Source organism: Elephas maximus, chromosome 9 (assembly GCF_024166365.1).
Source record: "Elephas maximus indicus isolate mEleMax1 chromosome 9, mEleMax1 primary haplotype, whole genome shotgun sequence".
NCBI lineage: Eukaryota > Metazoa > Chordata > Mammalia > Proboscidea > Elephantidae > Elephas > Elephas maximus.
Window position 1 is genome coordinate 80,339,262 of NC_064827.1, and position 11,816 is coordinate 80,351,077.

At 43.8% G+C, this 11,816-nt stretch overlaps 1 long non-coding RNA gene across 2 annotated transcripts in view; it reads left to right on the forward strand.

Annotated features, from left to right (window-relative positions):
- The window catches only part of LOC126082664 (uncharacterized), a 29,207-nt gene extending 23,473 nt beyond the window's left edge, over positions 1-5,734 (forward strand). The window contains exon 4 of one of the 2 annotated variants that reach the window (XR_007518603.1): positions 161-5,734. This is a non-coding gene — a long non-coding RNA (uncharacterized LOC126082664). The remainder of the gene's footprint in view (positions 1-160) is intronic. The other variant, XR_007518601.1, reaches the window with a different exon arrangement.
- Positions 5,735-11,816: the final 6,082 nt, after the last annotated feature.

Consider the following 11,816-nt stretch of genomic DNA (forward strand, 5'->3'; position numbering starts at 1 on the left):
GCCCCCCACTCCAAAAAAATATGTTCAAGCCCTAACCCCAGGTACCTGCAAACGTGACCTTATTTGGAAACTGGGTATTTGTAGATGTAATTAGTTAACATGAGATCATGCTGGAGTAGGGTGGGTCTTAATCCAATATGACTGGTGTGCTTATAAAAAGAGACAGACATGAAGGGAAGACAGCCATGTGAAGACACAGACAGAGATTGGAGTGATGTTTCTAGAAGCCAAGGAACACCAAGGATTGCCAGAAACCACCAGAAACTAGGAAGAGGCAAAGGAGGACCCTTCCCTAGAGCTTCGGAGACAGCCTGGCCCTGACAACACTTTGATTTTGGACTCCTAGCCTCCAGAACTGTGACAGAATAAATTGCTGTTGTTCTAAGCCACCCAATTTGTGGTATCTTGTTACGGCAACCCTAGGACACTAATACACCAAAGCTCTGTCACCATGTCTGTTTACTTGTCTGTCACCTCCACTAGGGTGTTGGGAGGGGTTGTTCGTCACTAACCCTTGAGCTTGGTCCAAGGCCTGGCATGGAGGTGGGGCTGCTAGTGTTGATTGAAGGATTCCTCAGGGATCTTTCTGTGCCAGCCTTCGGTCCTGGCCTTTGCACACACCCTCTGTGCCCTACTCCTTTCCTAGGACTCGTTCACCTTTCCCTACCTCATTTCTCTCTACAGGGCAACATTGTGTTAAGGGCATCCACTTTGAAGTCACACAGGCCTGGGTTCACAGTCTGCTCAACCATTTCCCAGCTGTGTTGCCTCATGGTGCTGAGCCTCAGTTCTCACATCTGCAAAATGGAAAGAACAATAGCTTCGATGTCCTAAGGCTATTGTAAGTATTAAGTGAAGAGTATTTGCCAAGTCTTTAGATGTCATAAACCAAAACCAAACGAGTTACCCTCAAGTTGATTCCAATCATAGGAGTTCAATAAATGTTCACTGTCACTGGAACACTTGAAGATCAATATCGTAGGCATTCATGAGCTGAAACAGACTGGTATTGGCCATTTTGAACCAGACAGTCATATGGTCTTCTATGCCGGGACTGACAAATTGAAGAGGAACAGCATTGCATTCATCATCAAAAAAGAATGTTTCAAGGTCTATCCTGAAATACTATGCTGTCAGTGATAGAATGATATCCACAGACCTACAAGGAAGGTCAGTGTGATGGTAAGGTTGTGTGTCAACTTGGCCGGGCCATGATTCTCAGTGTTTTGGCAGTCATACAATGTTGTGACCACTTCCCTGTTGAGATTTGACATGTAATCACCTCCATGATAGGCTCTGGTGTAAGTAGCCGATCAGTTGAAAGGGAGTTTCCTTGGGCATGTGACCTGCATCAAATATAAGTGAACATTCGGGCAAGGCCTCGGGACTTTTTGCTAGTGCTGGATCCTGCAGCTGGCTCCTGTTCATCCAACCTCTGGTTCTTGGGACTTGAGCTAGCAGTTTACTTGTGGTCTTACCTGCCAATCCTGGGATTCATTGATCTTCACAGCCTGTGAGCAAGAGCCCTGCTCTCTGACCTGCCGATCTTGGGTTCGCCAGCCCCTGTGGCTATGTGAATCAGGAGAAGCCTCTATCCAGACCCACCGACTTGAGGCATTCCAGCCTCTACAAACAGAGTGAGCCATTTCCTTGATATAAATCTCTCTATATACACATATATTTATACACTTTACTGGTTTTGCTTTTCTAGAGAACCCACCCTAAGACAATCAGTTAATACAAATATTTTTCAAATTTACACACCAACCACTAATGCCAAAGATAAAGAAATTGAAGATTTTTACCAACTTCTGCAGTCTGAAATTGATCAAACATGTAATCAAGATGCATTGGTAATTACTGGTGATCGGAATGCATAAGTTAGAAACAAAGAAGAAGGATTAATAGTTGGAAAATACGGCCTTGGTGATAGAAATGATGCCAGAGATCACATCATAGAATTTTGGAAGACTAGCGACTTCTTCACTGGAAATACCTTTTTTCAAAAGCATCAGTGGTGACTATACACATGTACCTCACCAGATGGGATACACAGCAATCAAATTGACCGCATCTTTGGAAAGAGACAATGGAGAAGCTAGGGCCAGCTGCAGAACAGACCACCAATTGCTCATATGCAAGTTCACGTTGAAGCTGAAGAAAATTAAAACAAGTTTATAACAGCCAAAATACAACCCTGAATATATCCCACACGAATTCAGAGACCTTCTCAAGAATAAATTTGACACATTGAACACTAATGACTGAATATGAGACGAATTTGGGATGACATCAAGGACATCACACATGAAGAAAGCAAAAGGTCATTAAAAAGACAGAAAAAAAAAAGACCAAAATGGATGTCAGAAGAGACTCTGAAACTTGCTCTGGAACACAGAATAGCTAAAGTGGTTGGAAGAAATGATAAAGTAAAAGAGCTGAACAGAAGATTCAAAGGACATCTCATTAAGACAAAGTAAAGTATAACGAAACGTGCAGAGCCTTGGTGTTAAGACTTGCTGGCCTGACAGAGACTGGAGAAACCCTGAGGGTATGGTCCCCGGACACCCTTTCGGCTCAATAGTGAAGTCACCCCTGAGGTTCACCATTCAGCCAAAAATTGGACAGGCCCATGGAGCAAAACGAGACTTAAAGGGGCACACAAGCCCAGGGGTAAGGACTAGAAGGCATGAGGGTACAGGAGTGCTGGTAATAGGGAACCCAAGGTTGAGAAGGGAGAGTATTAACATGTTGTGGGGTTATTAACCAATGTCATAAAACAATATGTTTACTAACTTTTTAATGAGAAGCTGGATTGTTCTGTAAACTTTAATTTAAAGTACAGTTTTAAAAATTTAAAAAAAAAAAAAAAAAAAAAAAGACCTGGTGTTAGAAAACTAAAAGGCCTGGACAGAGTGGGAGAAAATGTAGAACAAAATCAAATTCACGAAAAAGGATCGGACTTATTGATCTGAGAGAGACTGGAGGAACTCCTGAGACTATGGCCCCCTGGACACCCTGATAACTCTGAACTGAAGCCACTCTGGAAGCCCACTTTCCAAACAAAGATTAGACAGGCCTATAAATCAAACAAGTACACACATGATGAACATTTTTGTAGTTCAATCAAACATATGAGACCAAATGGGCAACTCCTGTCCAAAACAAGATGAGAACACAGGAAAGGACAAGAAAACTGGACAAATGGATGCAGGGAACCCGGGGTGGGAAGGGGGAGTGCTGTCATATTACAGGGATTGCAACCAATGTCACAAAACAATCTGTGTATAAATTTTGAAATGAGAAAGTAGCTCTCACTGTAAACTTTCACCTAAAGCACAATAAAATTATAAAAAGAAAGAAACCGAAGGGAAGAACACACTTGGCATTTTTCCAGCTGAAAGAACTGAAGAAAACATTCAAGCCTCGGGTTGCCATATTGAAGAATTCTATGGGGAAAATTTGAACAATGCAGGAGACATCAAAAGAGGATGGAAGGAATATATAGAGTCATTGTACCAAAAAGATTTTGTCAACACTCAAATTTCAGTAGGTAACGTATGATCAAGAACCAATGGTACTGAAGGAAAGGGTCCAAGCTGGACTGAAGGTATTGGTGGAAAAACAAGGCTCCAGGAATTGAAGAAATACCAATTGAAATATTTCAACAAATGAATGCAGTGCTGGAGGTGCCCACTCATCTATGTCAAGAAATTTAGAAGACAGTAACTGGCCAACCGACTGGAGGAGATCCATATTTGTGCCCATTACAAAGACAGGCGATCCAATGGAATGTGGAAATTATCCAATAATATCATTAATATCACATGTAAGTAAAATTTTGCTGAAGATTATTCAAAAGTGGTTGCAGCAGTACATCAACAGGGAACTGCCAGAAATTCAAGCTAGATTCAGAAGAGGGTGTGGAATGAAGGATATCGTTGCTGATGTCAGATGGATCTTGGGTGAAAGCAGAGAATACCAGAAAGATGTGTACCTGTGTTTCATTGACTGTGCAAGGGCATTTAACTGTGTGAATCATAACGAATTATGGATAACATTATGAAGAATGGGAATTTCAGAACACTTCATTGCTCTCATGAGGAACCTGTACACAGACCAAGAGGCAGTCATTTGAACAGAACAAGAACAAGTCAGGAAAAGTGTGTGAGGGTTGTATCCTTTTACCATACTTGCTCAGTCTGTATGCTGAGCAAATAATCTGAGAAGCTAGGCTGTATGAAGAACAGGACATCAGGATTGGAGGAAGGCTCATTAACAAACTGCGATGTGCTGAAGACTCAACTTTGCTTGCTGAAAGTGAAGAGGACTTGAAGCACTTACTGGTGAAGATCAAAGACTACCGCCTTCAGTATGGATTACACCTCAGCATAAAGAAGACAAAAATCCTCACAACTGGACCAATAAGCAACATCATGATAAATGGAGAAAAGATTGAAGTTGTCAAGTATTTCATTTTACTTGGATCCACAATCAACATGCATGAAAGCAGCAGTCAAGAAATCAAAGTACACATTGCATTGGGCAAATCTGCTGCAAAAGATCTCTTTAAAGTGTTAAAAAGCAGAGATGTCACTTCGAGGACTAAGGTACGCCTGACCCAAGCCGGGGTATTTTCAGGTTTTTTTTTCTTTATATATACATGCGAAAACTGAAAAATGAATAAAGAAGACCGAAGAAGAAGTGATGCCTTTAAATTATGATGTTGATAAAGAATATTGACTATACTGTGGACTGCCAGAAGGACAAAAATTCTGTCTTGGAAGCACAGCCAGAGTGCTCCTTAGAAGCAAAGATGGTGAGACGTCATTTCATGTACTTTGGACATGTTATCAGGAGGGGCCAGTTCCTGGAGGAGGACATCATGCTTGGTAAAGTAGAAGGTCATCAATAGAGAGCAAGGCCTTCAATGAGATGGACTGACACAGCGGTTACAACAATGGGCTCAAAACATAGCAACGACCGTGAAGATGGCACAGCACTGGGCAGTGTTTACCTCTATTGTACATAGGGTTGCTATGAGTTGGAACCTACTGGACAACACATAACAACGACAACATCATTGTGTTGCTCTTATTATGTATCATCTGGCCTGGCTTGTTTCAATCACCTCCTAGCATGTGTCTGTATCTCCTGTCACTGTAGCTTTCTGCTCCAAGATGATCACAATTCGGATCATTTCTTCTGTACTCAGAATACTTGATGGCTCCCATTGCTTCCCTCAGAATGTGAAAACTCTGGCAGATTCTCAAAGCTCTTCATTAAGGGATCATAGTTGTGGATTTTCTGGTGAAGCCACCTTGACTAGTGACAAAAGTCCTTCAAGTGATAGAGACTAGAGGAACCCCCGAGACTATCACCCTAAGATACACTTTGAACTTGGAACTGAAGCTGCTCCCTATGGTCACCTTTCATCCAAATAATAGACTGGCTTATAAAATACTCAGTATCTCTGTGAATACTGTGCTCTCTGAAATAATCAACCATATAAGGCCAAATGGTCAACATTTATCCTAAAACAAAGATGAGAAGCTAAACAAGGGCAGGGAAACTAGATTACTGAAAACAGAACAAAAAGAATGGAAATAATGAGACCGTTGATACAATGTAAAAAATATAACCAATTATGTCATGGAACAAGTTGCATAAAAATTGTTACGTGGGTACCTAATTTGCTATGTAAACTTTAACCTAAAACACAATAAAGTATATATTTTTTAAAAAGTCCTTCAAGGAGGAAGGGGCTTCCTTGTAGCTGGTACAGATGGTCCTCTCAACATATACCCGTCTGCTACCCACCTCTCCCCCATAGGGAACTAGGTGACCCTAGGCGGGTCACTCACCTCTCAGAGCTTCTAGTTCCCTCAGCTACAGAGTGGCACTAGTACCAGTCCCTGTGCTGATGGTCCCCTCTCAGGGGACTGTGGGATACAGGGGGAAAATAAGTGCAGAGAGCTTAGCCCAGCGTCAGGCACGTGGTGAGGGCTCAAGGAAGTCCACCCAAGCCTCATGGTCCACAGCCCTTCACAAAAGCTTTGGAGCGAGGCCAGAATCAGCACGATGCCTCGCCTTCTCAGAATTCCCCTGCCTTTCCAAACTGAATATTATCCTGATTGTGTTGTAGGGAACGGAAGGGAACATTTGTTCTTTAAAAAAAAAATTTTTTTTTCCTCCATTTACAAAAGTAATACATGTTAATTGTGGATAATTTTGAAATTAAGATAAACCAAAGAGAAAATTTTAAATGCTCTGTAATTCATCACCCATCTATAACCACTTGGAGCGTTCGAGCTTCTAGCCTCCAGACTTCCTAATGAATGTGTGGTGAGAGCTGCACTTTGAGCACAGGAAGGGGATCACAGAACACGCTGGTTGGCAATGTGATTCTTCTGCTCTTCAGTGGCATTGAACTTCATCTATACCAGAGTACTCGGAGAGCTCTCCCCACCCAGCAGCTGGTCAAAAAAACAAAAACCCTCGAAGCATAGAATCTCAGCCCCGCCCCACCACAGACCTGCTGAATCAGTGTCTGCATTTTCCGAGGAACCCCAGGGGTTCCCGAGTACCGTGCGGTTTGGGAAACAGGCCTACACCCTCCTTTCCAAGGGCAGCTGAGTGCCCCACTGTGTAGATGCACTCACATTTATTTCAACCAGTCCACTACTGTTGAACACGGTGGTGGTTTCCCAGTTTTGATATTATAAATTATGCCACAATGAATAGCATCACTCTAGCTAAAGCCCTGGAGTCCCTGGGTGGCACAAAAAGTTAATGCCCTGCACTGCTAACCAAAAGGTTGCAGGTTCAAGGCCACTCAGAGGTGCCTTGGAGTAAAGGCCTGGCAATCTACTTCTGAAAAATCAGCCATTGAAAACCTGATGGAGAACAGCTCTATTCTGACACACGTGAGGCTGCCGTGAGTCAGAGCTGACAGCAACTGGGTCTAGCTAAAAGTGTGGGCACATTGTGGGTGTTTTCCTGGAGTGAATATTAAGGAGACCAGGGTCGGGGGGGAGTATGACAGTGCTCTCCCAAAGTACCACAAATGGTAGCCCAACCAGAACTTGAACCTCAGGTGACCAGGCCCTTTCCACTACACCTGCTCTACTGGCCTTTGCATTGTGTGAGGTTTTCCACCCAGAATGTCTGCCCCTGGGTGGAGGTCTGGGTCCCGACCCTGCCCCAGGGCTGGGCTCACATCAGCTCATGTCTGCCCTGTCCCAGACAAGTGGGACCAGCGTGCCCTAGTGATAGATGAGGCGTGACAGGGTCACGCTTGGCTGGGCCAGATGGGGACCTCACTCGACCATGGGAACCTAAGGGGACTGCTGGTAGGGTGTCAGGGAGGGAAGTAGGAAATGCAGAGGAACAAGAAGGGCTTCCAGGTCAGGGAGGAGTGAGGCTCAGGTCTGAGAGTGGAAAGGGGGCTGTGAAGGACATCAGCAGGGAAGCTTCCGGCTTCCTGGTGCCTGGGATAGGAGACACAGCCATGTGAGCATGAATCCTTTTGGGGGAAATCCTTGGCGGGGAACAGAATGCAGTGATGGCAGCAGATTCTATTAAAAGCAATTCTCATTACTGTACTGTTAATTATTAATAGGATTGGGCAAATAAAGGATGGGAAAACCCAGCTGGGCCTGACTCAGACCTTACCTCCAAAGCAAATGGCTTTTGGTTCACATCCGGGAGACCCAGCCATGAACATGCCTGTTGGAAAAGCAATGACAACCTGGAGGCTGGCACGGTGGGAGAGGCACCACTTATGTCTGCTTAAAAAAGATAAAGACAAAGAAGCCAGCCAAAGAGAGGGTACTCAGAGGAGGTGAACACAGAGATCTGTCCATTCTCCAGGGCTTAGCTTTTTGACCTAGGTAACCTGGTTGTCCTTTCCTTCAGGAAGCATCCATCCACTTGAGCAGGCACTGCAGACCTCATCCTTCTCTGCATACCAGCCCAGCCCTTGGGGCTCCTAAGCCGCAGAAGCGGTCTAGAGAGGAATTTTCTCCACATAGTAGCCATAGAAACCACAGTGTCAGGCTTGAGGAGACCCTGGGGAGAGAGAAGCCACCCCTCTTTTCTGCCCCCACTTCTGCCCTATCTTCACCAAACAGCTATACATCCTTCAGAGCCCAGCTCAGATGGCCTCTCCTCCAAACAGCCCCACCCAATCCCAGCTGTGATAGCACCAAGGATACAGACACCATCCTGCCCTCCTGGAGCCATCAGCCTAGCAGGCGTCTAGCAGTTTTATTAGCCAAATAATCATCATGAACTATGATGACAAACTGGGATCATGCTCACGAGGGCAGGAATCCTGAAGCACCTACCAGTGTCTCTCCTCCCGAGCCATCTGGAGCAAAGTAGGTGCTCACAGACTGGTGATCTGGGGGCATGAGAATGACGTTGCCCAGAAGGAGAGAGCCCTGGGGAGCCTTAGAGAGGAGAAGGACGAAGGAGCCTACCTTCCAAGTTTGCCCAGCAGCTGGAGTCGGGGGCCTGCACCCCACTCCTCCATCCCTGCAAAATCCTCCTGGATCATTAGCTGATTTATCTTGACCTGCCCTACGATGCCAAGCAGTGAAGGCACTACCATTTTGGAATAAATGAATGCATGAATGAATGAGTGAGTCTGTTTAAAAAAAAAAATGCCTGTGAATTTCAGTGTAAGATAACATCTGGTTAGAAACGCCCTGATGCAGCTGTTCTTATTTTTCCACTAAACACCCATGAAGACAGAAAGATGAAACCTCACTCAGTGTTGGAAAGTGGGAGGAACCTCTGCTAATGATACCGGTGGGGGACAGTGTGGGAGAGGAACATATGATGCAGAGACCGCGGCACAAAGGTGGGAAGCTCTCTGAGCCTCCTCCACCATTTGCTCTCACTCAGAGACCTGGGAGGTTTTGTTGGTTCAGTGGTAGAACTTTCACCTTCCATGGGGGAGACCTGGGTTCAATTCCCAGTCAATGCACCTCACGCGCGGCCACCACTCATCTGTCAGTGGAGGTTTGTGTATTGCCATGACACATCCCGGACAGGTTTCAGCACAGCTTCCAGACCAAGACAGACTAGAAAGAAAGGCCTGGCAATCTACTTCTGAAAATCAGACAGTGAAAATCCTATGGATCACAAGGGCCCGTTTTACGACTGATCATGGGGATGGTGCAGAGCTGGACAGCATTTCATTCCATTGTGCATGGGGTCACCATAATGGGGAGCCGACTCGATGGCGGCTAACAGCAAGAACAGAGACTAGGAATCTTTGCCAGTTGTGTTCTCCCATAGATGCTAATCTGTGAGATGACCAGAGTAATGTCCCTGGCCACTTAGAGAAAGTGGGCAGGGAAGGGGGCTTTCGTGGTGCACGGTATTCTGGGAAGCAAGCAGGGTGGATTAAGGGAGAGCAGCAGCAAACACCCCAGGAGTAGCGTATGCTGGGACTTTTGCTTCTCCTGTGTTGCATCAGTTTAGAATATCTGAGAGTGAGATAGTGGAGCAGGAGGAGACACCGCCTTTGGTCAGCAGAGCTGCAGTTGGCAGAAACCTGAAGACGGATGGGGCAAAGCCCACTTCATTCTGTTGCCCAGACCAAAAAATGAGAAGCGGATTTAGCCATCAAACAAGTGGTAGGAGAACAGGACCAAAGGCAATCCATATATCTTATCTATTTATAAACTTGGAGTGTGGATGGATGTTTCTGTGTTTGAGGGAAAATGCAGAGGGAAAAACAACAACAAAGGATTGTGGGGCGGGGGAAACAATGCAGAAGAAGGAAAAGGTATTAGCATTCTGAAGCACTGAAGTAGAGTGTGCTATTGACAGTGATTTCCTAAAGGGATCAGAAAAAGATGTCAAGAAACCATGTGGTAACTTTAATAGAAAGACGTGGTCTCAGCAAAAAAAAAAAAAAAAAAAAAAACAGCAAAAGAGGAGCACAAAACCATAAGGGCAGCCCAGAAGGATATGAAATGGCAGCATAAGGATAAAAAAATAGATGGGAATGGTCTAGTGGTTTCAATTGTGGTTCCCCAAAACATACACCCAAGTCCTAACCCTCATTACCTGTGAATGTGACATTATTTGAAGAAAGGGTCTTTGCAGATGTAATTAAGTTAAGGATCTTAAGATAAGGCCATCCTTGATTGACCGAGTGGGCTCTACCTCCAGAACAGACAGAAGAGGAGAAACACAGAGGGGGCCACATGAAGATGGAGGCAAAGAGTGGAGTTATGCAGCTACAAGCCAAGGAATGCCAAGGATTTGCAGGCAGCCACCAGAAGCTAGGATAGAGGCATGGAACAGATTTGCCCTCAGAACCTCCTGAAAGAGCCAACCGTGCCAACACCTTGATTTAAGACTTCTGGCCTCCAGAACCATGAGAGAATAAATTTCTGTCGTTTCAAGCCACTTGGTTGTGGTAATTTGTTAAGGCAGTCCTAGAAAACGAATAGGTGCAAAGTTGGTTGTGGTTTTTGGTTTAGGAAACCTTAATACAGATGGGCTTACGAGGCACTGCAAAGAAAGAAAAAAACATAATATCAGAATTGGAATCCACACTGGAAGCAGTAAAGAGCAGAAATTGTAATGCAGAAAATAAATTCAGTGATGGGGTGGCCAACTTTAAGACACTTTCTAAAAAGTGTGGCAGACATCAAGAGAGAAAAATGAAGCAAGAGAAGCTGATAAGGATAAAGGGTAGAGGATGAAGAGGCAGCAAACACATAACTGGGGTTCTTGAAGAAGACCAGAATAAGAGGTAATTTAGGACATAATGAATGAAAACTCATCTGTGCTTTAAAAACAAATGAGAAGATCTGAATATGAAGATTAGAAAGGTTAACTGCATTCTGGGCAAAATAAATAGAGACTTCTACTGAGACATGTCCTATAAAACAATGTGAATTATGCAAATAATAAGAAGATTGTATATGCCTTCAGGAAGGAAAATGAGTTACTTACAAAGGTACAAAAACCAGGCTGGTTTCAGATTGTGCAATACTAGAAGCTAAAAGATAAGGGAGCCATTTTTTTAATGTGGTTTGGTGGGAAATACTGAGGTCTTTATTACTGAAAGTTGTGCTCCCATCAGCTGGGGTGTGCGACAATATTAGAGTTCAAGATTGATTACCCTGTGGCTTAGAAAGCCTGGGCACAGCACTAAAGCACCAGTTAAAAAGAAGTAAGTCTAAAAAGTGGTTGTAAATATTATGTTCAGACTGAACACAAATGCCAAAAATTATTTGTGAAAGAGAAATCTTATAAAATAATAATTTAATCATCTGGATCTAAAACTTTAAATCACATAAACATAGACCAAAAAGCAGGTGGGGCCTGAGAGACACCTTAAACAGGAGGAACTTAGGAGGTGCTGTTTCCCATTAGATTCACATGATCAGGCAGCTACAAATGACAGACACTTTTTAAATGAAAAGATAACTATGAGTAGAATTATAAACCAGATATCTACTAACCAAAGTTTGGGGAAGATGAAAGCAAAAAATCAGAGTCCATAAAGCAAAATGCAGGAAACAAAAGGAAGCAGCCAGAAGGATAAAGAGAAAAGGATGAAATCAGCTTCCTCGTGGAAGAGAGATCCAATGTTAATAATAAACGTAAACGCACTACATTTTCCTAGCAAAACATCAAAGATCCTCAGATTAGATAAAACAAAAACTAAGATGAAAATCTAACTACATGCTGCTTACAAGAAATAAATTTAAAACCAAAGGGCATGAAAAGGTTAAGATTAGAAGACTGGGCAAAGTAAAATGAGGCAAATCCACGTCAAATGAAAG